General features: G+C 42.7%; 1 pseudogene; it reads right to left on the bottom strand.

Moving 5' to 3' along the window:
- Positions 1-85: 85 nt before the first annotated feature.
- Positions 86-26,580, bottom strand: LOC131397981 (cytochrome P450 2B11-like; annotated as a pseudogene).
- Between the last annotated feature and the right edge of the window lie 537 nt (positions 26,581-27,117).

Below are 27,117 nucleotides of genomic sequence, written 5' to 3'. Positions count from 1 at the left end.
GGTGAGAAGACATGGAGAGAGTCAGGGGTCATTCTCTGCAGAGATGGGGACACTTCATGACCCTGGAATCCTTAGAACCCCTTCCTCAGTACCCTTGGTGGGGCAGGACGCTGATCTGGTACTTCAGGGGCAGTTTGAAGACACCATTCTCCCGGGGTGTGAGGTTGATGTCCTCAGGGGCCACGGAGCTGACCACGGAGAAGTTCTGGAGGATGGTTGTGAAGAAGAGGAATAATTCGGTGCAAGCAATGCCTTCGCCAAGACAAATGCGCTTCCCTGTGGGCACAGAGAATCACCAATATCAGCGCAGGGTAGATGTACATTCTTTGCCTTGTCACATCCCCAAGCCCAGAGATCTGGGTCCATTGCAACAGATTTGCATGGAGTTGGCCTTTAACTTGCAAGTTAGGGTTGATTTTAGGAGGTTTCCAAACTCTGTGAATCCACGTGTAAATCTTTGGGTGGATGAGCCTTGCACATTTTTCCAGGAGAGAGTTTGTAGCTTCTGTTAGATTTCCAAAGGGTTCAGTGGCCCTACAGAATCTAGGGACCCACTTCTGGTTGGATGTGTGTGCGTGTGTGTGCGTGTGTGTGTGTGTGTGTGTGTGTGTGTCTGCCTCCACATGTGGGTGTGTGCCTATTTCTGACATAAAATATTTTATGTCCTTAATTTCTAATATGGGGGTACGTATCTCAGAGGGCTATTGTAAAGATAAAGAAGTTAATATTTGCAAAAATTCTTAAAATAGAATTCTATTCTGGCCCAGATTCAGTATCCTGTAAATGCAGTTAGTGCTTTCTGTCTATTTCTGGGTATGTGCGGTGGGGTGTGTGTCTCTGGCGCTGCACCTGTTTGTCTATCTCTGTAAGTCTTTTTTTCTCAGCCAGAGAGCCATAAACTTCAAGAGTTCTGAGAAATCCCCAAATTGTACATAAAATCGTGAACGGGACTGACGCATATGAGAGAGGAGTCTATGGCTTCCATGAGATTCTCAGAGGTGTAAGGACAACCACCTCCAATAGTTTATGAACCACGGGCTTGGAGAGAAATGAGGAGAAAAGGAGCTGGAAACTCATGCAGAGACACTGAGAGCCTTCTCCTTCACCTAGGTGTTTTTCATCTGCAAGCTGACAATCTTGGATGGTCACGTCAAGGACGGGTTTCCAGGCATTTGCCAGACCTTTCAAGTTTATAGACCTTGTGCCTGTGTGGAGCTATCTGGGAAAGGGTCCACATCTTTCTGGAACTTCCAGAAGTTAGGGGTCATGAGCTTAGAAGTACTCAGGGCAGAGCTCAGGGCTGGCTCTTCATGTTTAACTGGTTCTGTGACACAGGTCTTCAGAACAGCATGACACCTCTTGTATCCCTCCCTGCCCATCCTCTGCATCCCTGGGGCTGTCCACGTAGAAACACTTTGGAATGCCTTGGCTCTAACACCTTTTTGGCTTGGCTTGCCTTTCTTTCTGCCCATAGCAGTCAGCCTCGGTATTTTTCTGTCTATACCTCCTGTCAGGCCCTGGTTCTCTGTCTCTCTTCTCTTTGTCTCCTTTTTTCTACTTTCTTCCTGTTGCTTACCTCTCTATCTCTGTCCATTTGGATCTGATTCTGTCTGCAACTCTCTCTGTCTCATTTTTCATCCCCATCTACAGGTAACGTTTCTCTCCTTTACTGTTTCTTCTTCTCCGCTTATGTCACTATTTTTTTTCACTCTTTTGCTTTTCTGTTTCTCTCCCTCTTCTTCCCCCTTTTCCTCCTCCTCTCTCCACCTCCCTCGTTCTTTTCCTTCTCCCTCTCTCTCCCCTCCTTCCTCTCTTGTCCGACATTCACCCTGTCTCTTTCCACCACTGTCTCCTGTGTCTATGTCTTGCTGTGTCTATCTTTGTTCCCCGCTTTGTTTCTCACTCACTCTCTCCTTCTCCGTCTGTCTCTGTCCTTGTTTCCCCACCTCTCTGCCTCTCTCTAAACATAGGACAGGACTATGGAATGGAGGAATTGACCCTCAGCCCACCACATGGCCTCCAATTCTCACTTAAGATGAAATGAGGGAGGAGTCCATTGCACTGGGCAGAACTGGAGCCCTGGGTCACTGAAGTCACTCATCGAACTCAAGACATGGGACTTGATTCTCCAGTCTTCCTTTCTCCTAAATGAAGAGGACCCTGAGGCTAGATGTTTTCTCTGGATGGGGCCAAAGAGTGGAGAACGGGGATAGAGAGATGTCAGAGCATGTCAGGACCCTCCCTGGCTCCCCAGTGCTATCAAGGTTAAGCCAAACTCTCCCCAACTTTCAGGGCCCCCTAGATAAGCTATTCACTCTTAGCCCCATCCTTAATCCATACCCCAGACAGCCTGGTTTCTTCAAGTTTCTTAATGCACCGTGCTGTCTCCAGCTTCAGGCTCTTCCCTTGCTGTTCTCTCTCCCTGAAACACTCTTTCCAGTAGCTGGTTGATGGTCAGCCACAATGTCTCATCTTAGAAGCCAGTGCTTCAAGTAAGCTTTTCCTCACTAACCTACAAAGAGTTGTCAGTACCTCCTATTCCGTGCTCCCAAAGCCCCCTTTACAGAACTTATGACAATTAGGATTATTATAATGATAATAATTGCCCCATGAGCATTTACTTTGTGTCAAGCCATTCTAAGCACACTGCAGGCATTAATTCATTTAATTAGTTATTATTTTGTGAGTATGCTATGAATGTCCATCTCCTCTACTGGACTATAAATTTCACGAGGTAGGAACTGTGTTTCTATGTGACTTGTCCAATTCATTATCCTCAGCCCCCAATAGAGCATGATCTCTGAATAATTATCAACAGATATTTTATACTGAGATGTGGAGAGGTTAAAATACTTGCCCAGGGTCCAGCTAGCCAAGATGGGCATTTGGAATATGATCTCACTTCTCATGCCCCCTCTAGGGTTGCAGTGAAGATGGAGTGGTTAATGTAGGTAAGGCAACTGCTATATTCTCACTGCCCAATAAACAAAGACCTCTCCTTGATTGTCTCAAGAAGTGGATGGCACATGTACTCTGGTATCTGGGAAAGGGAGTGAGGGTTCACCTTACCTGTGGAGAAGGGGATAAAAGCATCATTCTTCTTCAATGCCCCATTGGCATCCAGAAAGTGGTCAGGGTTGAAGGCATCTGGTTTTTCAAAGTAACGTGGGTCATGGAGAGCAGAACTAAGGATGGGATTTATTTCAGTGGCCTGAGGCATGGTCACAGGATAAAAATATTGTCATTCCCCAAATGAAATCAGAATCAAGATGAACAAACAACCAACCAGCTGGGAGAGAATATTTGCAAAACATACATCTGACAAGGGGTTGATCTCCATAATATATAAAGAACTCACACAATTGAACAACAAAAAAACAAACAACCCGATCAAAAAATGGGCAGAGGAAATGAACAGACACTTCTCCAAGGAAGATATACAGATGGCCAACAGGCACATGAAAAGATGCTCAACATCACTAATCATCAGGGAAATGCAAATCAAAACAACACTAAGATACCACCTCACGCCCGTTAGAATGGCTATAATCACCAAGACAAAAAACAACAAATGTTGGAGAGGATGTGGAGAAACAGGAACCCTCATACACAGCTGGTGGGAATGCAAATTGGTGCAGCCTCTATGGAAAACGGTATGGAGATTCCTCAAAGAATTAAAAATAGAGATGCCCTATGATCCAGCCATCCCACTACTGGGAATCTATCCAATGCACCTGAAATCAACAATCCAAAGAGGCTTATGCACCCCTATGTTCATTGCAGCATTATTCACCATAGCCAAGAAGTGGAAGCAACCTAAGTGTCCCTCGACTGACAATTGGATTAAGAAAATGTGGTATATATACACAATGGAATACTACTCAGCCATAAAAAAGACAAAATCGTCCCATTTGCAACAACATGGATGGGCCTGGAGCGTATTATGTTAAGTGAAATAAGCCAGAAAGAAAAAGACAAACACTGTATGATCTCACTCATATGTGGAATATAAACCAACACATGGACAGAGAAAACTGGACTGTGGTTACCAGGGGCCGTGGGGGTGGGAGGTGGGCACAAGGGGTGAAGGGAGTCATATATGGGGTGATGGACAAACAAAAATGTACAACCCAAAATTTCACAATGTTAGAAACCATTAAAATATCAATAAAAATCAAAAAAAAAAATATTGTCATTCCCTTCCCCATCCCACACTGAAAATCAAAAAAGAGGGCCCTAGTGATAAAACCAATAGTAGGCCAAGTTTGGAGATGAAGAGAACCCAGGATGCCCACTCTGGAGTGATGCAGGAGCCCAGCTGGTCTCACCTTGGGGATGATATACCCTTGGAAGTGAATGTCTTTGGTGACCACATAGGGCAAACTCATGGGGAGGAGGTCCGAGAATCTCTGAATCTCGTGAATGACTGCATCAGTGTAAGGCATTTTGGCTCGGTCATCGAGAGCTGGAGCACGTTGTGAGCCAATCACCTGATCGATCTCCTTGTGGACTCTCTCTGCACAGAAGAGTGGGACCAGTGAACCTCATTTCAAAGAGACATTTCAGCACGCACACTGCTCTATGGGCCAAAGAGCCAGGAAATACCTATAGAAAAGGGTCATATTATTGACACCCCTTGGAGCAAACAGCTTAGGGTGGGGAAAGGATGGAGGAAGCAACAAGATTTCTCATCCATTGAAATCTAATTAATATTATGGATTCTCTCCCCACATACACAGGTAAACACAGACACACACATACCCACAGGTGCCACATTTCTGCATAGAATTTCAGAATAATAACTCTAGGCTATGAATCTCTAAAAATTGTCCAAGAAGAGTAGAAAATGAACGAATACTTATTGTGTATGTATGATAGATGGGTCACTGTGCTAGGTTCTCAGAAATATGACAGTGAAATACATCAATAGATTAACCCACGAACAACTGGATACGTAAATGTATACATCAAGCAATCAATCAACCAAAGGGTCAATTCAAGAATGGAAAGATTCATGAATAGAAGAATGTTAATAAATGTATGCATGTATTTACTTATCAATCAATAGACAAATTAATGAATCATTAATTAATAAATGGTCCATAGACCAAGAAATCACGTGAATGGATAAATGGCTAGATTTATGGAGGAATAAGGGAATGAGTAAATTAGAGAAGGAAGGAGTAAATTAAGCAATAAATAAAAGGATGTATTGAATAATAGATGACCAAATCAAGAATGAATAAATGAGTGAATTATTAATTGGACAAATGAAAGAATAGATAGATGAAGTATGAGTTGAAAGGCTGACTGAGAGGTGGAGTAAAGAAGGCAGCGTAAGCAGACTCTGAACTCACCTCCTCCCGTGGACACAGCCAATTTACAACTACTCATGGAAAAATTACCCCTGAGACAGAACTGAAAACTGGATAAGAGGAACTCCTGCAACAACGGACAATCCTAACTGAGGTGGAAGAGCAGAGACTCCCTTCTGGAGAGGAAAAACACCGCCTTCACAAGATGCCAGCGTCACAGCCTCCGGGAGCAGCGCACAGGTACGCAGCCTCCCTGGAGGAGCGGGGCCCTGAGCCGGGGAGCGCAGCTGCTGTGGGCATTTGGTGGACCCAGCACAATCGAGACCAGTGGCATAATATCTGACTGTGCCTGCTGCTAAAGCATTGGGGAGTACCCCCAGAAACCTCGGTTCACAAAGAAACTAAAACTGGCTCTTAAAGGGCCGGCGCGCAAAATCACCTATTTCAGAAAGCATCCTGAAATCACCAGAAAGAAAGGTGCACAGTGTTTTGGTGACAAGAGACTCACCAAATTGGCCCTGAGAGCATCTCGGTGAGGGGTGAGACCTCTCCAGGGACTGGGACATTGGCGGCGGCCATTGTTGTGGCCTGGTGTGGGCGTGCTGACACAGACGCCATTGGAGTTCTCCTTGAGGCCTGCTAGCCCAGGGTCTGCCCCACCCACTAGAGCACCAATTTAATCCAGCTCAGGCAGGGCAGGCAGCCCACCCTAGAGACTGGCCCCAACCAACAACAAGCCCTCAGGCAACTTGTGGGCCTGCATAGATTGGTGACTGGATTCTCTGCAGCCTGGCAACTGAGCCGACTTTAGCGGGGCAGGGTGTGCACAAGGAGCAGGTGGAGAGTGTGGGGTGGTGGCGGAGTGTGTGGGGCTCCCGCCATGGAGAGACTGGGTCCGCTTGGGGAGGTCTGGGTGCTCACACAGGGGAGGAATGTGTTGACTGTGTGTGTGGACCTGTGGGCGGCAGGACTTGTTAGCTGCAGAAGACTTGTGCTTCTCAAAGACCCACATAGGAGGTTTGCCCCACCTTCCAAAGCCTGAAACAATTGGTGCTACTGTGCCTGAGGCCAGCCCCACCCAGCTGCAATCCTCAGAGAGCTGACAAGAGACCTACTAGGCTAGAGGCTTACAGCAATTGTAAGGCCCTGAGCCTAACAACCTGCCATGCTGGGGGCCTACTCACTTAAAAGAAATACTGCAACACAAATGTGGTATTAGAACTTGCAATCAACTGTGCTGGGGCTCCCCACACCTGATAAAGAGACTGAAAGGCCCACAACAACTACAAGCAGCTGAGCATTACAACAGCTGGCCAGGCGCATAATTCGGCCTCCCTGGGTGCCTACAGGGAGAGCAAACAGGCCACAATAGAAGGACACACATAGCCCACATAGGGGTCACCCCTGGAACATTGAGAACTGAGAGAAGCACACTGGAAGCCTCCTAAGGCATCACTTACATAAGGTCACCTATCCAAGAGCAGGAGACATAGTTGACCTACCTAATATGTAGACACAAGCACAGGGGAGGAGGCAAAGAATACATTCCAAGTAAGGGAAAAGGACAAAACCCCAGAAAAGGAACTAAGTGAAACAGAAATGAGCAACCTACCTGACAGAGAGTTCAAACTAAGAGTGGTAAGGATGCTCACTGATCTGGGGAGAAGAATAGATGAACTCAGTGGGAATGTCAACAAAGAAATGGAAGATATAAAAAAGAACCAATCAGAAATGAAGAATACAATACTGGAAATGAAAAATTCATTAGAGGGACTCAAAAGCAGAGTAGAGGATACAGAAGAACGGATCTGTGAGCTGGACGAAAGACTAGAAGAAATTACCCAAGGTGAACAGGTAAAAGAGAAAAGAATTAAAAAGACTGAGGACAGTCTAAGGGACCTCTGGGACAACATCAAGCGCACTAACATCCGTGTTATAGGTGTCCCGGAAGGAGAAGAGTGAGACAAGGGGGCAGAGAATCTATTTCAAGAAATAATAGATGAAAACTTCCCTAACCTAAGGAAGGAAACAGACATCCAGGTACAGGAAACACAGAGAGCCCAAAACAAGATAAACCCAGAGGCCCACACCAAGACACATCATAATCAAAATGTCCAGAATTAAAGATAAAGAGAGAATCCTAAAAGCTGGAAAGGAGGTCAAGTTACATACAAAGGAAACCCCATAAGGCTATCAGCTGACTTCTCAGCAGAAACCTTACAGGCTAGAAGAGAATGGCACGATATATTTAAAGTGCTAAAATGAAAAAACTTACAACCAAGAATACTCTACACAGCAAGATTATCATTCAAAATGGAAGGAGAGATCAAAATTTTCCCAGATAAGCAAAAATTAAAGGAGTTTGTCACCAAGAAACCAGTGCTACAAGAAATGTTAAAGGGACTGATTTAAGGGGAAAAGAGAAGACCACAAATAGGAAAAATTATCTATTTCCATGATTAGAACGTAATGGATACAATGCACAAAAAAGAGGTTAGATATGATATCCAAAACATAAAAGGAGGGAGGAGGGGAGTTAAAGAGTACAGCTTTCAGACAGAGGTCAAACTAAAGTGACCATCAATTCTGTATAGAAGAAGAAAGGAACAGAGAAGGACTACTAAAACACTGAGAAAAAAAAAGTTAAAAAATGGCAGTAAGCACATACTTATCAATAGCTACTTTAAACACCAATGGACTAAATGCTCCAATTAAAAGGCATAGGGTGGCTGACTGGATAAAAAAACAAAACCCATATATATGCTGCATGCAAGAGACACACTTCAGACCTAAAGACACTCACAAACTGAAAGTGAAGGGATGGAAAAAGATACTGCATGCAAATGGCAATGAAAAGAAAGTTGGGGTAGCAGTACTCATATCAGACAAAATAGACTTTAAAACAAAAACTGTAAAAAGAGACAAAGAAGGGCATTACATAACGATCAAGGGAACAATCCAACAAGAGGATATAACACTTGTAAATATCTATGCACCTAATGTAGGTGCACCTAAATATATAAAGCAATTATTAACAGACATAAAAACAGAAATAGACAGTAACACAATAATAGTAGGGGGCTAGAACACTCCACATACACCAACGGATAGATCGTCCAAACAGAAGATCAATAAGGAAACATTGGCCTTAAATGACACACTAGAACAGATGGACCTAGTAGATATATACAGAGCATTCCATCCAAAAACTCAAGAATACACGTTCTTTTCAAATGCACATGGAACATTCTCCAGGATGGATCACATATTAGGCTACAAAACAAGTCTCCATAAATTTAAGAACATTGAAATAATACCAAGCATCGTTTCTGACCACAACGGTATGAAACTAGAAATCAACTATAGGAAGAAAATCAGAAAACCCACAAATATGTGGAGATTAAATAAAATGCTACTGAACAACGACTGGGTTAACAAAGAAATCAAAGAAGAAATCAAAAAATACCTGGAGACAAATGAAAATGAAAATACGACATGCCAGAATTTATGGGATACAGCAAAAGCGGTTCTAAGAGGGAAGTTTATAGCGATACAGGCCTATCTCAACAAACAAGAAAAATCTCAAATAAACAATCTAACAATGCACCTAAAAGAAATGGAAAAAGAAGAACAAACAAAGCCCAAAATCAGTAGAAGAAGGGAAATAATAAAAATCAGAGCAGAAATAAATGAAATAGAGACCAAAAAACAATAGAAAAAATTAATAAAACCAAGAGCTGGTTCTTTGAAAAGATCAACAAAATTGACAAACCTTTAGCTAGACTCACCAAAAAAAAAAGAGAGAAGGCACAAATAAGTAAAAGCAGAAATGAAAGAGGAGAGGATACAACAGACACCTCAGAATTGCAAAAGATCATAAGAGAATATTATGAAAAGCTATATGCCAACCAATTCGACAATCTGGAAGAAATGGATAAATTCTTAGAATCATACAACCTTCCAAAACTGGATCAAGAAGAAGTAGAGAATTTGAATAGACCAATCACCAGTAAGGAGATCAAGACAGTAATCACAAACCTCCCCAAAAATAAAAGTCCAGGACCAGATGGCTTCCCTGGTGAATTCTACCAAGCATTCAAAGAAGACTTAATACCTATCCTTCTCAAACTCTTCCAAAAAATTGAGGAGGGCGGGAAGCTCCCTAACGCATTCTACGTAGCTGACATTACCCTGATACCAAAACCAGACAAGGACAACACAAAAAAAGAAAATTACAGGCCAATATCACTGATGAACATTGATGCAAAAATCCTCAACAAAATACTAGCAAATCTCATACAACAATACGTTAAAAAGATTATACACCATGATCAAATGGGATTTATTCCAGGGATGCAGGGATGGTTTAACATTCGCAAATCAATCAACGTAATACACCACATTAATAAAATGAAGAATAAAAATCACATGATCATCTCAATAGACGCAGAGAAAGTATTTGACAAGATACAGCATCCATTTATGATAAAAACTCTGAATAAAATTGGTATAGAAGGAAAGTACCTCAACATAATAAAGACCATATATGAGAAACCCACAGCTAATATCATCCTCAACGGTGAAACTGAAACCTATCGGTCTAAGAACAGGAACCAGACAAGAATGCCCACTGTCACCACTCCTATGTAACATAATACTGGAAGTCCTAGCCAGAGCAATCAGGCAAGAGAAAGAAATAAAATGGTTCCAAATTGGAAAGGAAGAAGTGAAACTCTCACTATTTGCAGATGACATGATTTTATATATAGAAAACCCTAAAGAATCCACCAGAAAACTTTTAGAAGTAATAAACGAAAATGGTAAAGTTGCAGGATACAAAATCAACATACAAAAATCAGTTGCATTTCTGTACACTAAGAGAAATTAAGAATACCATGCCATTTTCAACTGCAACAAAAAGAATAAAATACCTAGGAATAAACTTAACCAAAGAGGTGAAAGATCTGTACACTGAAATCGATAAAACATTTCTGAAAGAAATTGAAGAAGACACAAAGAAATGCAAAGATATTCCATGCTCTTGGATTGGAAGAATTAACATAGTTAAGATGTCCATACTTCCCAAAGCCATCTATAGATTCAATGCAATCCTTATCAAAGTTCCAACAACATTTTTCACAGAAATAGAACAAAGAATGCTAAAATTTATATGGAACAGCAAAAGACCCCAAATAGCTAAAGGAATCCTGAGAAAAAAAAACAAAGCTGGATGTATCACATGCCCTGATTTCAAAATATAGTACAAAGCTACATTAACCAAAACAGCATGGTAGTGGCACAAAAACAGACACACAGATCAATGGAATAGAATTGAAAGCCCAGAAATAAACCCACACATCTATGGACAGCTAATCTTTGACAAAGGAGCCAAGAACATACAATGGAGAAAAGAAAGTCTCTTTAACAAATGGTGTTGGGAAAACTGGATAGCCATACGCAAAAAAATGAAAGTAGACCCTTAGCTTACACCATACACAAAAATTAACTCCAAATGGATTAAAGACTTAAATGTAAGACCTGAAACTGTGAAACTTCTAGAAGAAAACATAGGCAGTACGCTCTTCGACATCGGTCTTAGCAACATCTTTTCAAACACCACGTCTGACCGGGCAAGAGAAACAATAGAAAAAATAAACAAATGAGACTACATCAAAGTAAAAAGTTTCTGCACAGCAAAGGAAACCATCAACAAAAGGAAAAGACAACGTGACAATTGTGAGAAGATATTTGCAAACCATACTTCTGATAAGGGCTTAATCTCCCTAATATATAAAGAACTCATGCATCTCAACAACAAAAAAACTACCAACCCAATTAAAAAATGGGCAAAAGACCTGAACAGACATTTCTCCAAAGAAGATATACAGATGGCCAACAGACACATGAAAAGATGTTCAAAATCACTAACTATCAGGGAAATGCAAATCAAAACTACAATGAGATATCACTCACGCCCATCAGAATGGCTATAATTAACAAGACAGGAAACAACATGTGTTGGAGAGGATGTGGAGAGAAGGGACCTCTCATACCCTGCTGTTGGGAGTGCAAACTGGTGCAGCCACTATGGAAAACTGTATGGAGATTCCTCAAAAAATCAAGGATAGAACTGCCATATGATCCAGCTATTTCACTGCTGGGTATTTATCCAAAGAACTTGAAAACACCAATGCATAAAGACACATGCACCCCTGTGTTCATTGCAGCGTTATTCACAATAGCCAAGACTTGGAAGCAACCTAAGTGCCCATCAAGGGACGAATGGATAAAGAAGATGTGGTATATATACACAATGGAATACTACTCAGCCATAAGAAACGATGAAATCCAGCCATTTGTGACAACATGGATGGACATTGAGGGTATAATGCAAAGTGAAATAAGTCAGAGGGAGAAGGTCAAATGCCTTATGATTTCCTTCATTAAGTAGTAGATAACAACAACAATAAACAAACACATAGGGACAGAGATTGGATTGGTGGTTACCAGAGGGGAAGGGGGGAGGGAGGAGGGTGAAAGGGATAATTCGGTACATGTGTGTGGTGATGGGTTGTAATTAGTATTTTGGTGGTGAACATGATGTAGTCCGTGCAGAAATAGAAGTACAATGATGTACACCTGAAATTTTTACGTTATAAACCAATGTTACTGCAATACACAAAAAATTAAAAAAAAAAAAAGAAAGGCTGACTGATGGAAGGATTCAGGAATGAGACCTAGCTCAAAGAAGGACAGATGGATGTATGAATGAATGAATCAGCCAATGAATCAATGACAAATACTTCGTTGAATTAATCACCATTTCAAAGGATCAATAGATGAATCAATTAATCCAAATAAAGAATAGAAGTGTATGTTTTTGGATAAATGATACATAAATGAATCTGAGGATACAGGTTAATTAATGAATAAAAGTACAGACAGATCAATGGATGGATGGAGGGATGGATGCATGGATGGATGGATGGATGGATGGATGGATGGATGGATGGATGGATGGATGAACTGATCTTTAAGTAATCAGAGAAAACAGTGGGAGAACACATTGACAGATTTTTTCATATATCCATCCACCAACAGGGCTGGCCTAGTTGGGAGCTCCTTCAAATCCCGGCAGTGCTCCAGCTATAAGCATGGAACACACCCCCTCTCATTGATGAAGGAACCCTAGCCCCACTTCTGCAGCCCCAAAAGTGGTCAGAAGACCTCCCTCGCCTGGCTATTCCAAGCCTGCCCACCTGTGATGTGGGGGTATTTGAGCATGAGCAGGAATCCACAGCGGAGAGTGGTGCTGGTGGTCTCAGTGCCAGCGAAGAAGTGCGCGAGCGTATTGAAGATGAGGTTCTGCTGGTGGAACTCGCTGTTTGGGTCAGACTTCTCCTGTGCCCAGAGGGTAGGGGTCGTGTCAGGGGAGGCTGGAGCCTCACCCCACATGCCTCTCTCAGGGTGCCCTCCACCTGTTTCTGGGTCTCTCATACCGTCTGGCTCATTTTCCTATTCTCTGTCATCTGAGGGTCCAACCACGTATCTCTGTTTCTGTCTCTCTAATTCTCCCTTCACTCTGTCTGGCTCTGTTTCAAACTCTCTCTCCATTTCTTTGATGTGTTTGTCTCTCTTCTTCTCTCAGCCTCTTTCTGCCACTGTGAGTCTTTTCACCTGTTGCTGTATTATTGTCCCCTGTTCTATATTTCCAGTATCTCTCTCACTCTCTCCGCCCTACTTTATTCTTCCTTTCATCTCCCACTCCATTTCCTCCCTCATCTTCCCTCCCTTTTCCTAATCTCCCCTCCTCATCCTCTGTACTTCTCTCCTCCTCTTTCCCACTCTCTAAACCCTTCCCCTGTCTTGCTCTCACTCCACATTTTTCCTCTTTCCCGTCTCCTCCAGCTCCCCTCTCCCAAACCCCACTTTGTCCATGCGCAACAGGTAGGTATCAATGATGTCCCGGGGGTTGCTGGGGTCCAGAGTTTTATGGTGCTCCTCCACACTGTGGGCAATGAAGGTGTTGACTTCCTTCAAGTTTTTGTAGACTTGCCTGCGTGTGCCAGGAAAGTGCTTCAGGAAGTTGGGGAAGAGCTCAAACACCTGAGGCAGGAGGTAGAGAAGGGAATGTGAGGTCCTCTTGGGGCTGAGGTCACAGGAGGAGCAGACCTGCTGGGTCTTAACACTTCCTAGGGGAATCTCTGTCTCCCTCTCTCTTTATGTGTCTGTCTCTGTTTCTCTATCTATCTATCTATCCATCTATCTATCTATCTATCTATCTATCTATCTATCTATCTATCTATCTATCTATATCTGAGTCTTTCATTCACTGATTCTATGTCTCCCTTGATCTGTTTTTCTCTCATTTTTCTCTTTCTGCATCTTCCTCTCTCATCCTCCTGTTTTTTTTGTTGGTCTCTGCCCCACATCTCCATCTTTCCTTTCCACCTCTTCTTATCTCTGTGTTTTTCCACTTATCATCATCTCTCTGGGCTTCTCTTGCCTACCTCAGCCAGTTTACCTGTTTCACTCAAACCTCTCTCTGACTCTTTCCACCTCCTGCATCTCCCTTGCTGTGTCAGGTATTGATAACAGGATGTTTACACAAGATGAGCCTGTTGGTGGGTTAAGACTATTCATTCATGTGGAACATATATTTACTGTTATGGCTGATGATAAATGTAATAGTCAAGTTGTTGCAAATAACTGCAAAAGATTCAAAACCTATCAATGTAAAATTCCTTGCTAATCCCCCTCTCTAGGATAACCACTGTTAACTTTTTGGTGGATCTCCTTCCAGACATTTCTTTCTCTGTGGTTCTCTATGGGAGGAGATAATTGAAACCACCTGTTGGGCTTGTCTCATCTCCTCATCCTGGGACCCACTGCAGATTTGTAACAGTCTAACCTGTGAATGTGACACACACCTGGTGAAGAGCAATGGCAATGTGTATGTTGTGCCCTTTAATTTGTTTCAGTTAATGTACAATAGGTGTATTTCCATATTAGTCGAGAAAGAGAAACTATTATTTTGTTTTAGAAGAGGAGCATATTCCTTTATAATCTAGGAGACATTTTTTAAAAACATAAAGAAGGAGGAGAAAAGGGAAAATGAAGAAATGCAGTTTCTTATTTTCATTGATCTTTGGATTTCATCAAGTGAGGAGTTTCGCCAAAGACAGAGGCAAAGATTCAGGGGAAGCAGGGACAGAAGAGTAGAGAGCCTGAAAGCCTGATTCATTCTCCCCCTCTCTCTCTCACACACACGCATACACACACACACAGACACACACACACACTCTTTTCAACTCTCTCTCTCAGCATCTCTTCATCTCTGCCCTTCTTTGTCTTGTTTTCTCTCTGTCTTCTCTCTTTTCCACCCCTCTTTTCTCCTCTCTCTTCCAAGTCCTCATTCCTTAGTCTCTCTCTCTATTTCTGCCTCCTCTTCACTCCTCTTTCTTTCTCTTAGTTTCTCAGTCCCTGTCTCACCAACTATCCCTCCCTCCAGGTCTCAGTCCCTGTCTCTCCCTGTTGTCTCTGCCCTTCTTCCAGCCCTAAGCTGCATTTCTGGCCCTCAAAGCAGATCACCCCTTTCCTCTGACCTGGATGCCCCCTCATCCCCACTGTCCCTCAGCCTCTCCCTGACCTGGCTGGAGAAGGAGGTGACGAGTGCAAAGGACTGGTAGAACAAGTCCAGGAGCCGCAGGAACTCAGGATCTCTGTAGGAGAAGCGTTTTCCAAAGACAATTCAGCAGATGATGTTGGCAGTGATGACGTGGAAGAAGAAGGTGGGACCCTGGAGAGGTCCTAGTGGGAGGACGTACAGGTCACCAGACACAGACTCAAAGGCCTGGAGAGCATTTGGCTGTTGCCCATCTCTGTGTGACTGTCCTCCATCGCTCAGTAATGATGAAGAAAACAGGACCAGAAACAGCTAACAGTCATCAGCCCATATTATGTGCCAGGCCCTATCCTAAAACAATTTGCATATTGTTTTACTTATTCCCACCACAACCCTGTGAAGAATGCACACTTCTGTTATTACCCCTATTTCATAGATGAGCAGACAGAAGTAATCTCTTTTGACCAGGGTTACCCAGCTACTCATCACTGTGGCCAGGACTCAGAAACAGATGTCCCAGTTGCGGGGCTGTGTGGTTGAACCCTGCTCAGGCCCCAGGCCTGACTCTAGGAACAGGGAGAGTTCAGTCCCACAGGGAAGGGGTGGTGCAGAGCAGGTTTTCAATCAATCGCATGTGCAAATTAAAGAGCTCTGCTCCCCCTTTCTCTTATCTGTCTCTCCCACTTCAGCTCTTCTCATCACCTCTCTGGCTCTGGTCTTTGGTAATCATTCTGCACTTTTAAGTAATGTCGGTGTACTCCAGACTTGGCCCAGTTGGACGGAGGGTGGGCTGTGAGCCCACAAAGACCAGGTGGGTGCAGCCTCTCTTTCTGGGTCTCACCCATCCATCTTCTCTTGTTCCCCTGCAGACCCTTTCCTGAACCTGTCTGTCTCTCTTATTTTCTCTGTCTCAGTTTCTCTCTGCCATTGTTTCCTTCGGCATCTCTGAGCCTCTTCCACTTGCTCTTTTGTCTCTGCATGTCTCTCTTCATCTTGGCCCCTCCATCTCTGTCTCTGTCTCCTTCTCTGTCTCCTTGTGTCACTCTGTTTCTTCCTGTCTTTCTTCTCAGCCCTCTGTCTCTATTCCTCTGTTGCTCCTGTGTCTCTGCCTCTGCCTGTCCCTCCCAGTCTCCACATTTATGTTTTGCAAATGGTTAAGAATGGACCCTGTCGCCTTTGTGTCTCATCAACACCTGTTTATGGAGAATCCAAAAACAACGAGAAATGCTTCTTTGATGGCCAATGCAGCCGCCTGAGACCTGAATACCTGACTGCCCTCTTGGCTCACTGTCAGTTCATCAGCAGTTCACACAAGGAAAGAAAACTGAGTTTGTCATTTTCAAAATGTCTGTACTTTTCTCTTTTCTCTCTTTGCTTTCTTTTATGAAAGTCCTGTTTTTACCTTTGATAGATAACAATTAATCTATCCATTGGTCTCCCTGAACACAACTACAGAGTGTGCTAATACCTTATTCTATGTCTTAGTTTGTTCTCGATGTTACATACTCCACATCTCTTCTGGCTCCCCGTGTCCATCTTCACATCATCTCTGTCCATCTCCATGCTCCTCTCTCTGACCCTGTCCCCCAGTCTGATGGTCTCTCAGGCTCTATCTTTCTCTATATCTAACTCTCTCTGCCCACATCTATCCCTCTGTCTTTCTCTTGCTGTGCACCCTATATCTCACCTGATTCACTGTCTTTCTTTCCTACCCATCTCCTGGGGCTCACTCTTGGTATTCCGCATCTCCTCCAACAGACACTGAGCCTCCTCCTGAATCCGCTCCTCCACACTCTGCTTTCCCATCCCAAAGTCCCTCATGGTGGCCAGAGAGAATCGGCGAAGGGGCTTCCAATGTTCCCTGTTGGCAAAGACCACACCTGGGGGTGTAGAATTTAGGTTGGGTCCCTCTCCACTCCTTACTCTCCCTTCCCAGACTCACCTCCCCAAGCCCCTTCCTCCTTCCTGCCCCCACTCAGTTCTTCTGATATCCTTACCGAATCCCTGGACGACTTGCTCAACAACAGCAATTTTACCTCGGCCAGAGAAGGCCTCAGCTTGGCCCACCAGGGCCTCCCGGATGGCCTCTGTCCCACACAGCAGGACCATAGGCCGTGGCCCGAGGTACACTGTGAAGACATCCCCATAACTCTCTTGGAGCTGCCAATCATACCCACTCATAGGGTTGCTGTTAATCATCGTGCACCTCTGTGCCCATCCCAGTTGTTAAACAGTTGAAAGACTTACATTAAATTGATAATTAGCTACTGCCCCCAAGACTCTCCACCTCAAGACCCAGCAATTAAAGGAGTAACCCATCACCCAGCCAGTTCCATGTGACTGGTACCTGATGTGTAAATATTTCTAGTAACACACTTGCACGTACCCCTGAGTCTATAGACCTCCCTGGCATCGCAACTGAAAAATCATCTTTGTTGTGAACTAACTTCAACCTGCTGTCTGCCTCCTGACATTTCCCCAGAGAACCACCCGGAACCCCCTACCCAGTAGACATGAAAGGAAAGTGAGGGCTCTCTGGGGTCATCATGAAATTTGAAAAATCATAACATCAATACAGCCGTTTGGGAAACTCCCCAGCTATACTTACTGAAGCTGAATGCATGTTTACTCAGTGAGTCAGCATATTCACTCTCAACAAAATGCACAGCAAGAATGTGCATGTGGATTCACCAAAAATATGAACAAGGAGATTCATAAAAATCTTACTAATGAAATGTTCAGCACCGTCGATACAGAATAAATATGTAATGATGCACTCATGCCATGGAATACTATACAGCAATGAAAAAGAACAAATCATTGTTACAACTAATAACACGAATGAAACTCACAAACATAAGGTTGAATGAAAGCAACTAGGCACAAAAGAGTCCATATGTCATAATTCTATTTATATTATGTTCAAACAGATAGCACAGACCTGTGGTGTCAGGATAGTAACAGGGGAGTGGCTGGAAAGGGTACATGAGGGATGCTTCTGGGGATAGGTCATGTTGTACTTATCTCTATGTCAATTACATAAGTATTTTCACTTAAGAAAATTCACTGGGATGCACACTTATGATTTGTGCACTTTTTTAGAGTAATGTTAAACTTCAATAAAAAGTTGACTTGAGTGACGTCAGCATCATGGCAGAGTGAGCTTTCCCGTGAACTCTTCCCCGGACAAGATACAACAAAAGCAACAGTCACAGACCAACAACGGAATCCCAGACAGTGAAAACCTGGAGCGGAGGGATCCACACTGCCGCACATCTGAGAGCGGAACGTGCTGGGCCCTGGAGGAAGTGGGGAGAGGTAAGGAGAACTCCGCTCCCTCCCCATCAGATCAGCCATCCCGGTCCGCGCAGCTCCCAGAGAGGGGGGAAGGGCGGCCCTCGGCGGGGAAACCGTGGCTCTTCGGACTCTCTCAGCCAGTGGGAAACTCACGCACAGAGGACTCAGAGGAGCCACAGGGCTACCATCAACATCTGAGCACCCCAGAGAGCACATAAAGAGGGGCAAACGAGAAGCCTCCCACGTCAGGGACCCAGAGGGCAAAAGAGAGAGCTCCCCCCTCCCCGCAACCCGGACTCTGCAGCTCGACCAGACCAGACCTAGCAATCCGAGGCAGACCTGATCAAACGACTGGACCCGTGGATCGCAGCGGGAAAAAAAAACAAAACAAAACTGCGGATCGCAGCAGAAAAACTGGGGCAGAGCACAGGGGGCTTAGACTACACAGCCCTTTACCACCAGACAGTGGCGGCAGGTGGAAATTGCAACCAGAGACTTCCAGGATGAGGAAAAACAAAACCAACACAGGAACCACAATGCAAAAATATGTGAAATCACCAGACCAGAAACAAAATGACAAGCACCCAGAAATCAACCCCAAAGACACAGAAATCCATAAACTAAATGACAGAGATTTCAAAATAGCTATCACAAAAACACTCAACGAAATACGAGACAACACAGACAAACAATTCAATGAGATTAGGAGTTTCTTCACAAAAGAGATTGAAATCATAAAGAAAAACCAATCAGTTCTGATAGAGATGAAGAACACAATGGAGGAGATAAAGGAGAATCTGGATTCTTTAAAGAACAGAGCTGACAATATGGAGGAAAGAATTAGTACTTTAGAGGATAGGAATAGAGATATACTCCAGATGGAAGAAGAGAGAGAACTAAGACTAAAAAGAAATGAAGACAGACTCTGAGAAATATCTGATTCTATTAGAAAACGTAACATAAGAATTATAGGTATTCCTGAGGGAGAGGAGAGGGAAAGAGGAACAGAGAGCCTATTCAAGGAAATAATAGCTGAAAATTTCCCAAATCTGGGGAAGGAGCAGGAAATACCAGTAAGCGAAGCCAACAGGACACCTATATATATTAACAGACAAAGGCCTTCACCACGACACCTAGTGGTAAGGCTAGCCAGGGTCAACGACAAAGAAACAATATTAAGGGCAGCTAGAGAAAAACAAAAAATAACGTACAAAGGAACTCCCATCAGGCTCTCAGCAGATTTCTCAACAGAAACTTTTCAGGCTAGAAGAGACTGGAATGATATATTCAAAATACTGAAAGACAAAAACTTTCAGCCAAGAATACTCTATCCAGCAAAAATATCCTTCAAATATGATGGAGAAATAGTAACTCTCCAGATAAACAAAAGCTAAGGGAGTTCATGGCCACGAGACCCCCACTACAAGAAATACTCAAGAAGGCCCTCAGGCCTGAAAAAAAGAAGAGAAAGGGAACACAAAGCTTGGAGGAAGGAGAAAAGTAGGTAGACAAAATCAGAGAAATAGTAGATCTTTATCGGAATAGGTTAGCAACCACTTAAATACTAAACTCAAAGATCAAAGGAAGAAATTCACCAAAAATAAATTTAACCTCATCACTGTAAACACACAGCCACAACACAAGATAGAATAAGGTATAACAAGAGCAACTTAGAAGGGGAAGAGGAAAGTGACTGAATTGACTTAGTATAAGGAAATAGGAGGCTATCAGATAATGGACTATCTCATACACAAGATTTTTTGCCCAAACCTCAAGGTAACCACTAAACAAATAATCAAAGCAAAACCACATATGATAAACAAAGAGAAAACTAGAAGAATCATAAGACAGAACAACCAAACTGAATTGGCAGTCCAAAACAAATGGGACAAGAAACAAAGGAAATGCAAAAGAACCAGAAAATAAGTGACAAAACAGCAACATTCAGCCCTCATATTTCAATAATTACCCTAAATGTAAATGGATTGAACTCTCCAATCAAAAGATACAGAGTGGCAGGATGGATTAAAAAGCAAGACCCAACAATATGCTGCCTTCAGGAAACACATCTTAGCACTAAAGACAAGCACAGGCTCAGAGTGAAAGGATGGAAGACAATACTCCAAGCTAATGGCAAACAAAAGAAAGCAGGTGTTGCCATACTCATATCAGACAAAGTAGACTTCAAGATAAAACAGGTTAAGAAAGACAAAGAAGGGAAATATATAATGATAAAAGGGACACTCCATCAAGAAGACATATCACTTATAAATATATAAGCACCCAACATAGGAACACCAATGTACATAAAGCAACTATTAACAAACCTAAAAGGAGAAATCAACAACAACACAATAATAGTAGGGGATCTTAACACCCCACTTACAGCAATGGATAGATCATCCAGACAAAAAGTTAATAAAGAAATATTAGACTTAAATGAAAAACTGGATGAGATGGACCTAGTAGACATATACAGAGCACTCCATCCAAAAACAGCTGACTACATATTCTTCTCAAGCACGCATGGAACATTCTCTAGGATAGACCATATGTTGGGAAACAAAGCAAGCCTCAATAAATTTAAGAAGATTGAAATCATAACAAGCATCTTTTCAGACCATAAGGCTATGAAACTGGAAATGAACCAGGAAAAAAAAACTGGGAAAGTGACAAAAATGTGGAGATTAAACAACATGCTACTGAACAACAAATGGATCATTGATGAAATTAAAGGAGAAATCAAAAACTGTCTGGAAACAAACGAAAATGATAACATGCCATATCAAACCATATGGGATGCAGCAAAAGCGGTCCTGAGAGGGAAACTCATAGCGATACAAGCCCACCTTAACAAACAAGAAAAAGCCCTAATAGGCAACCTTAAATTACACCTAACAGAACTAGAAAAAGAAGAACAAACAAAGCCCAAAGCCAGCAGAAGGAGAGAAATAATAAAAATCAGAGCAGAAATAAATGACATTGAGACCAAAAAAACAGTAGAAAGGATTAATGAAACAAAGAGTTGGTTCTTCAAGAAGATAAACAAAATCGACAAACCCTTAGTCAGGCTTACTAAGAAAAAAAGAGAAAAGGCTCAAGTAAATAAAATTAGAAATGAAAGAGGAGGAATTACAACGGATACCATGGAAATACAGAGGATTATAAGAGAATACTATGAGAAATTATATGCCAACAAATTGGACAATCTAGAAGAAACGGATAAATTCTTAGACTTATACAACCTCCCAAAATTGAACCAAGAAGAAATGGAGACTCTGAATAGACCAATAACAAGTAAAGAGATTGAAATAGTAATCAAAAACCTCTCAAAAAATAAAAGTCCAGGACCAGATGGCTTCTCCAGTGAATTTTACCAAACATTCAAAGAAGATTTAATACCCATTCTCCTCAAACTATTCCAAAAAATAGAGGAAGATGGAACACTTCCTGCATCATTCTATGAGGCCAACATCACCCTGATACCAAAACCAGACAAAGACAATACAAAGAAAGAAAATTACAGGCCAATATCGCTGATGAACATTGATGCAAAAATCCTCAACAAAATATTGGCAAACCGAATACAACAATACATTAAAAAGATCATACACCATGATCAAGTGGGATTTATACCAGGGGCGCAGGGATGGTTCAACATCCGCAAATCAATCAACGTGATACATCACATCAACAAAACAAAGAATAAAAACCACATGATCATCTCAATAGACGCAGAGAAGGCATTTGACAAGATACAACATTCATTTATGATAAAAACTCTCAATAAAATGGGAATAGAAGGAAAGTACCTCAACATAATAAAGGCCATATATGACAAACCCACAGCTAACATCATACTCAACGGGGAAAGACTGAAAGCCATTCCTCTGAGAACAGGAACGAGGCAGGGCTGCCCACTCTCACCACTCCTGTTCAACATAGTACTGGAGGTTTTGGCCAGAGCAATTAGGCAAGAAAAAGGAATAAAAGGAATCCAAATAGGTAACGAAGAAGTGAAACTCTCACCATTTGCAGATGACATGATTGTATATATAGAAAACCCTAAAGAATCTGTTGGAAAACTATTAGAAACAATCAACAACTACAACAAAGTTGCAGGGTACAAAATCAATCTACAAAAATCAGTTGCATTTCTATATGCTAATAATGAACTAACAGAAAGAGAGCTCAAAAAGATAATACCATTTGCAATTGCATCAAAAAGAATAAAATACCTAGGAATAAATCCTACCACGGAGGTGAAGGACCTATACAATGAGAACTACAAGACATTATTGAGGGAAACCCATGATGACATAAAGAAATGGAAAGATATCCCATGCACATGGATTGGAAGAATAAACATAATTAAAGTGTCTGTATTACCTAAAGCAATCTACAGATTCAATGCAATCCCAATCAGAATCCCAATGACATTCTTCACATAAATAGAAAAAAGAATCCTAAAATTTATATGGGGCAACAAAAGACCCCGAATAGCTAAAGAAATCCTAAAGAAAAAGAACAAAGCAGGAGGCATCACAATCCCTGACTTCAAAACATACTACAAAGCAATAGTAATCAAAACAGCATGGTACTTGTACAAAAACAGACACACAGATCAATGGAACAGAATTGAAAGCCCAGAAATAAAAACCACACATATACGGACAGCTAATTTTCGACAAAGGTGCTAAGAACATGCAATGGAGAAAGGAAAGTCTCTTCAATAAATGGTGTTGGGAAAACTGGACAGCCACATGCAAAAGAATGAAAGTGGACCATGTGCTATCGCCATTCACAAAAATTAACTCAAAATGGATCCAAGACCTGAAGGTGAGACCTGAAACTATAAAACTCATAGAAGAAAATAAAGGCAACACACTACTTGACCTTGGTTTTAAAGGAATCTTTTCGGATGACATGCCTACCCAGACTAGGGAAACTAAAGAAAAAATAAACAAGTGGCACTTTATCAGATTAAAGAGCTTTTATAAGACAAATGAAACCAGAATCAAGATGAACAAACAACCAACCAGCTGGGAGAGAATATTTACAAAACATACATCTGACAAGGGATTGATCTCCATAATATATAAAGAACTCACACAATTAAACAACAAAAAAACAAACAACCCGATCAAAAAATGGGCAGAGGAAATGAACAGACACTTCTCCAAGGAAGATATACAGATGGCCAACAGGCACATGAAAAGATGCTCAACATCACTAATCATCAGGGAAATGCAAATCAAAACAACACTAAGATACCACCTCACACCCGTTAGAATGGCTATAGTCACCAAGACAAAAAACAACAAGTGTTGGAGAGGATGTGGAGAAACAGGAACCCTCATACACAGCTGGTGGGAATTCAAATTGGTGCAGCCTCTATGGAAAACGGTACGGAGATTCCTCAAAGAATTAAAAATAGAGATGCCCTATGATCCAGCCATCCTACTACTGGGAATCTATCCAACGCACCTGAAATCAACAATCCAAAGAGGCTTATGCACCCCTATGTTCATTGCAGCATTATTCACCATAGCCAAGAAGTGGAAGCAACCTAAGTGTCCCTCGACTGACGATTGGATTAAGAAAATGTGGTATATATATACAATGGAATACTACTCAGCCATCAAAAAAGACAAAATCGTCCCATTTGCAACAACATGGATGAGTCTGGAGCGTATTATGTTAAGTGAAATAAGCCAGAAAGAGAAAGACAAACACTGTATGATCTCACTCATATGTGGAATATAAACCAACACATGGACAGAGAAAACTAGACTGTGGTTACCAGGGCAGTGGGGGTGGGGGGTGGGCACAAGGGGTGAAGGGAGTCATATATGTGGTGATGGACAAACAAAAATGTACAACCCAAAATTTCACAATGTTATAAACCATTAAAACATCAATAAAAAAAAAAAGTTGACTTGAAATCATAAAAGGGTTAATTTTAGTTAAAACTTACATTGATCTCTGCAAAGCCTCCTGGCTGGTCTCCCTACTTTCATTCCTGTCCCCTCTGCAATCATTTCAACATCTTCCCATCCCACCCCACCCTGAAGCGAGAGTAATCGCATTAAAATGTAAATGAATTAATATCCCTAACCTGCTTCAAAAACTCCAGTGATCCCACTGCACTGAGGATAACACCTTAAGTCTCCACCATGGAACACCCGGCCCTACGTAACATGACCCCATCACCCCGCTGACTTCTCCTCTTACTTACCACTTCACACACTCAGATCCAGCCTCAGTGTTGTCCACAAAACATGCTGAGTTTGCCCTGTTTCAGGGTTCTTATATCAACACCTGCTTCTCTCTGGTGCCTTCCACTTGCATCTTTCAGGGTCTCTGCTCAGAAACTAAGAAAGACTGAGTCTTTCTCTCACCACTCAATCTAATGTAGCTCCCACCACTTTCTAAAATATCACTCTGGTTTATTTTCATCATAGCTTTTGTCTACCTAATATTTCCTTACTTGTTTATTTTTGTATGCCCTGTCCAATGCCACATCATCAATGCTGAGAATATTCCCCAGCACAAAGAATGTGCCCAGTAAATTATCATTGTTAGAGTGAGTAAATGAATAAGTGGATTGAAGTAGCTGCCATTTAACTTACTATCCACCAGGCTCTATGTAATATCGCGTTTAATCTTCATAACAGTCTCAAGAAGTGTACATTCCTGTGGTCACCATCTCATTTTACCAAAAGAGGAAGCCAAGAGTAAGAATTGAGTAACGAGTAAGAGTTGAATCTGGAACATGGACACACATCTGATCTGACCCTGGACGGATTTGGAAGCATGTGTGGAAATGGAGGAGAGGCAGAACCACCATCCTCAACTTGTCCCAACATGACACCTGCTAGCCCATGCTCTCTCCATCCCTCCCTCTCTCAATCTGTCTCTCTCTCTTTCTCCCTCCCCCTCACAAAGATGGAATGATAATCGAGGACATGGACACCTTGAGGATCCTTGGAGACTGTAGGGAAGAGCCTTTGGGGGTCTAGAACTGTCAAAATTTTATGCTAAATGTGCATGGATATTTGTAGGGGAGGGAGCCCACAGCTTTAATCTAATTCACAAAGGATTCATTGATCCCAAAATTCTTAGGCAGCTTCAGTCTATGAGGGCATTGGAGGTGAAGAGATCTCTGTGCTGGACCCAGCTTCCCCTCTCTAGGGTCCCAGCTGCGTGACTGTGGCAAAGTGCCCTCCCCAGGCTGAACTTCACTGCCATACCTCTAAGATGAGTATAGCTCCTCTCCAGGCCTCTTGTTGTAAACAAGACCTGATGAATTCCCACGACAGTACAGATGAATCCTAGTAATTCTGAGTGAAGACACTAAGTCCAGGAGTTTACACAAAAGCATGGTACCCTTGTGATACATTAAAGACACTGAAATAATATCCACTTGGGGCCTCCATATCTGTGATAAAATGCTCTCTACTAAAAACAAAGGGATGACAGCCCAAGATTGAGGAATGTGGTCACCAAGGTGGAGGAAAGTGGATGGAGGACACAGGGCAGATGGAAGTTACTGTCAGTGTTCCAATTCTCTATTGGGTACTGGGTTTATGGAGGTGGATTACAGTATTAACTAATAAATAGATCATCAAACATGAAATCATATCTGGAAGTGACACAGAGTCTAGTAAATACTCCACAGTGTCAGTTACTATACATTAATGTTCATTATTGGTAAGCACTCTGTACCTGGCCTCCTGTCCTGCTCTCCCTCCCACCTCCCCATTGTCCTGGCACTGCCATGAGCCACTCTTTGCTGTCTTTTGTTTCAGAGGGGAAACCTACCTGACTGATGCCACTGTCACCTTTTCTGTCTCTTCCAGTGGTGAGCAGGTCCCCAGGAACACGACAGACGGTGGCAGAGGTGGGTGAAGTTCTACACCCATGGTTCACACGCAGACACCCCTTCATGCCCGGTTGCCTGCCCTAGACACAGTGCCTACACACTTCAAACTGAGCAAGGACACTTCTGACTGTCTGACCACCATCCACCATGCTTCAACTTCACGCCCCTTACTCACCAACCTTCACACATCCCACCCCTGAGCCTGGAAGTATGCCTCACTCCTTCTGGGGAGTGATTCCCAAGTACAGAAGCAGGGAGACATCCTCAGACCCCATCCTCCTGTGTCTAACCCTCAGGATGGATTTGAGTAGGCCTCTTCTGTCCATCTGCAGAAGGTTGCCCAAGAAGGGCAGAGGATGGGGTCCTGGAGGGAGGTGGCCTCGGGCCTTTGGGAAGCCCCTGGCCAGAAGCAAGAGTCTTGTGAGGAGAGCAAGGAGGAGGAGCACGTTAATCTCCATGGTCCCTGTCTTACGGCCTTCCACCCCACTGCAGCCTGGAGCTGGGACGTTTATCCTGAGCCTGCCTCCCCACCCAGTTATGTAACTTCCTCCCTTCCCCACCTCCTCCCTCATCATTGTCCAGGAGTGTGAACTTTAACGGGAGGCGCTAAGGGACCCACACTTCTGGCTCTGGCAGCCCAGTGACCTGCTCACTCCCTACTTCTGCACTCCCTCCCTACATGTTGGCAGAGATACTGCTGTAGAGATACCAGGGTCCACATGAGTGTGTGTGCATGTGTCTACGTGTGTTTGCTTATTTTTGTGGGTATGGGTAGCCATGCACTGTCTACTTGTTTTGGCCATGTTTGTGTGTTTTTGCTTGCATAAATTTGTCCATGCATGCTTGCATCTGTGTGTGTGCTTGAATGATTTTCATACGTGAAAGAGGTGTTTGAATTTATGTGAACATGATGATGTGTGCCTCTGTGTATGAGTCTGTGTTGCTTATGTGTATATTTTTACATATGTGCAGACTTATATGTTTCTACACCTGAA

The sequence above is a fragment of the Diceros bicornis genome, chromosome 34 (assembly GCF_020826845.1).
Source record: "Diceros bicornis minor isolate mBicDic1 chromosome 34, mDicBic1.mat.cur, whole genome shotgun sequence".
Classification (NCBI taxonomy): Eukaryota; Metazoa; Chordata; class Mammalia; order Perissodactyla; family Rhinocerotidae; genus Diceros; species Diceros bicornis.
The sequence above is the reverse complement of the archived record's forward strand: the minus strand, read 5'-3'. Positions and strand labels throughout refer to the sequence as shown.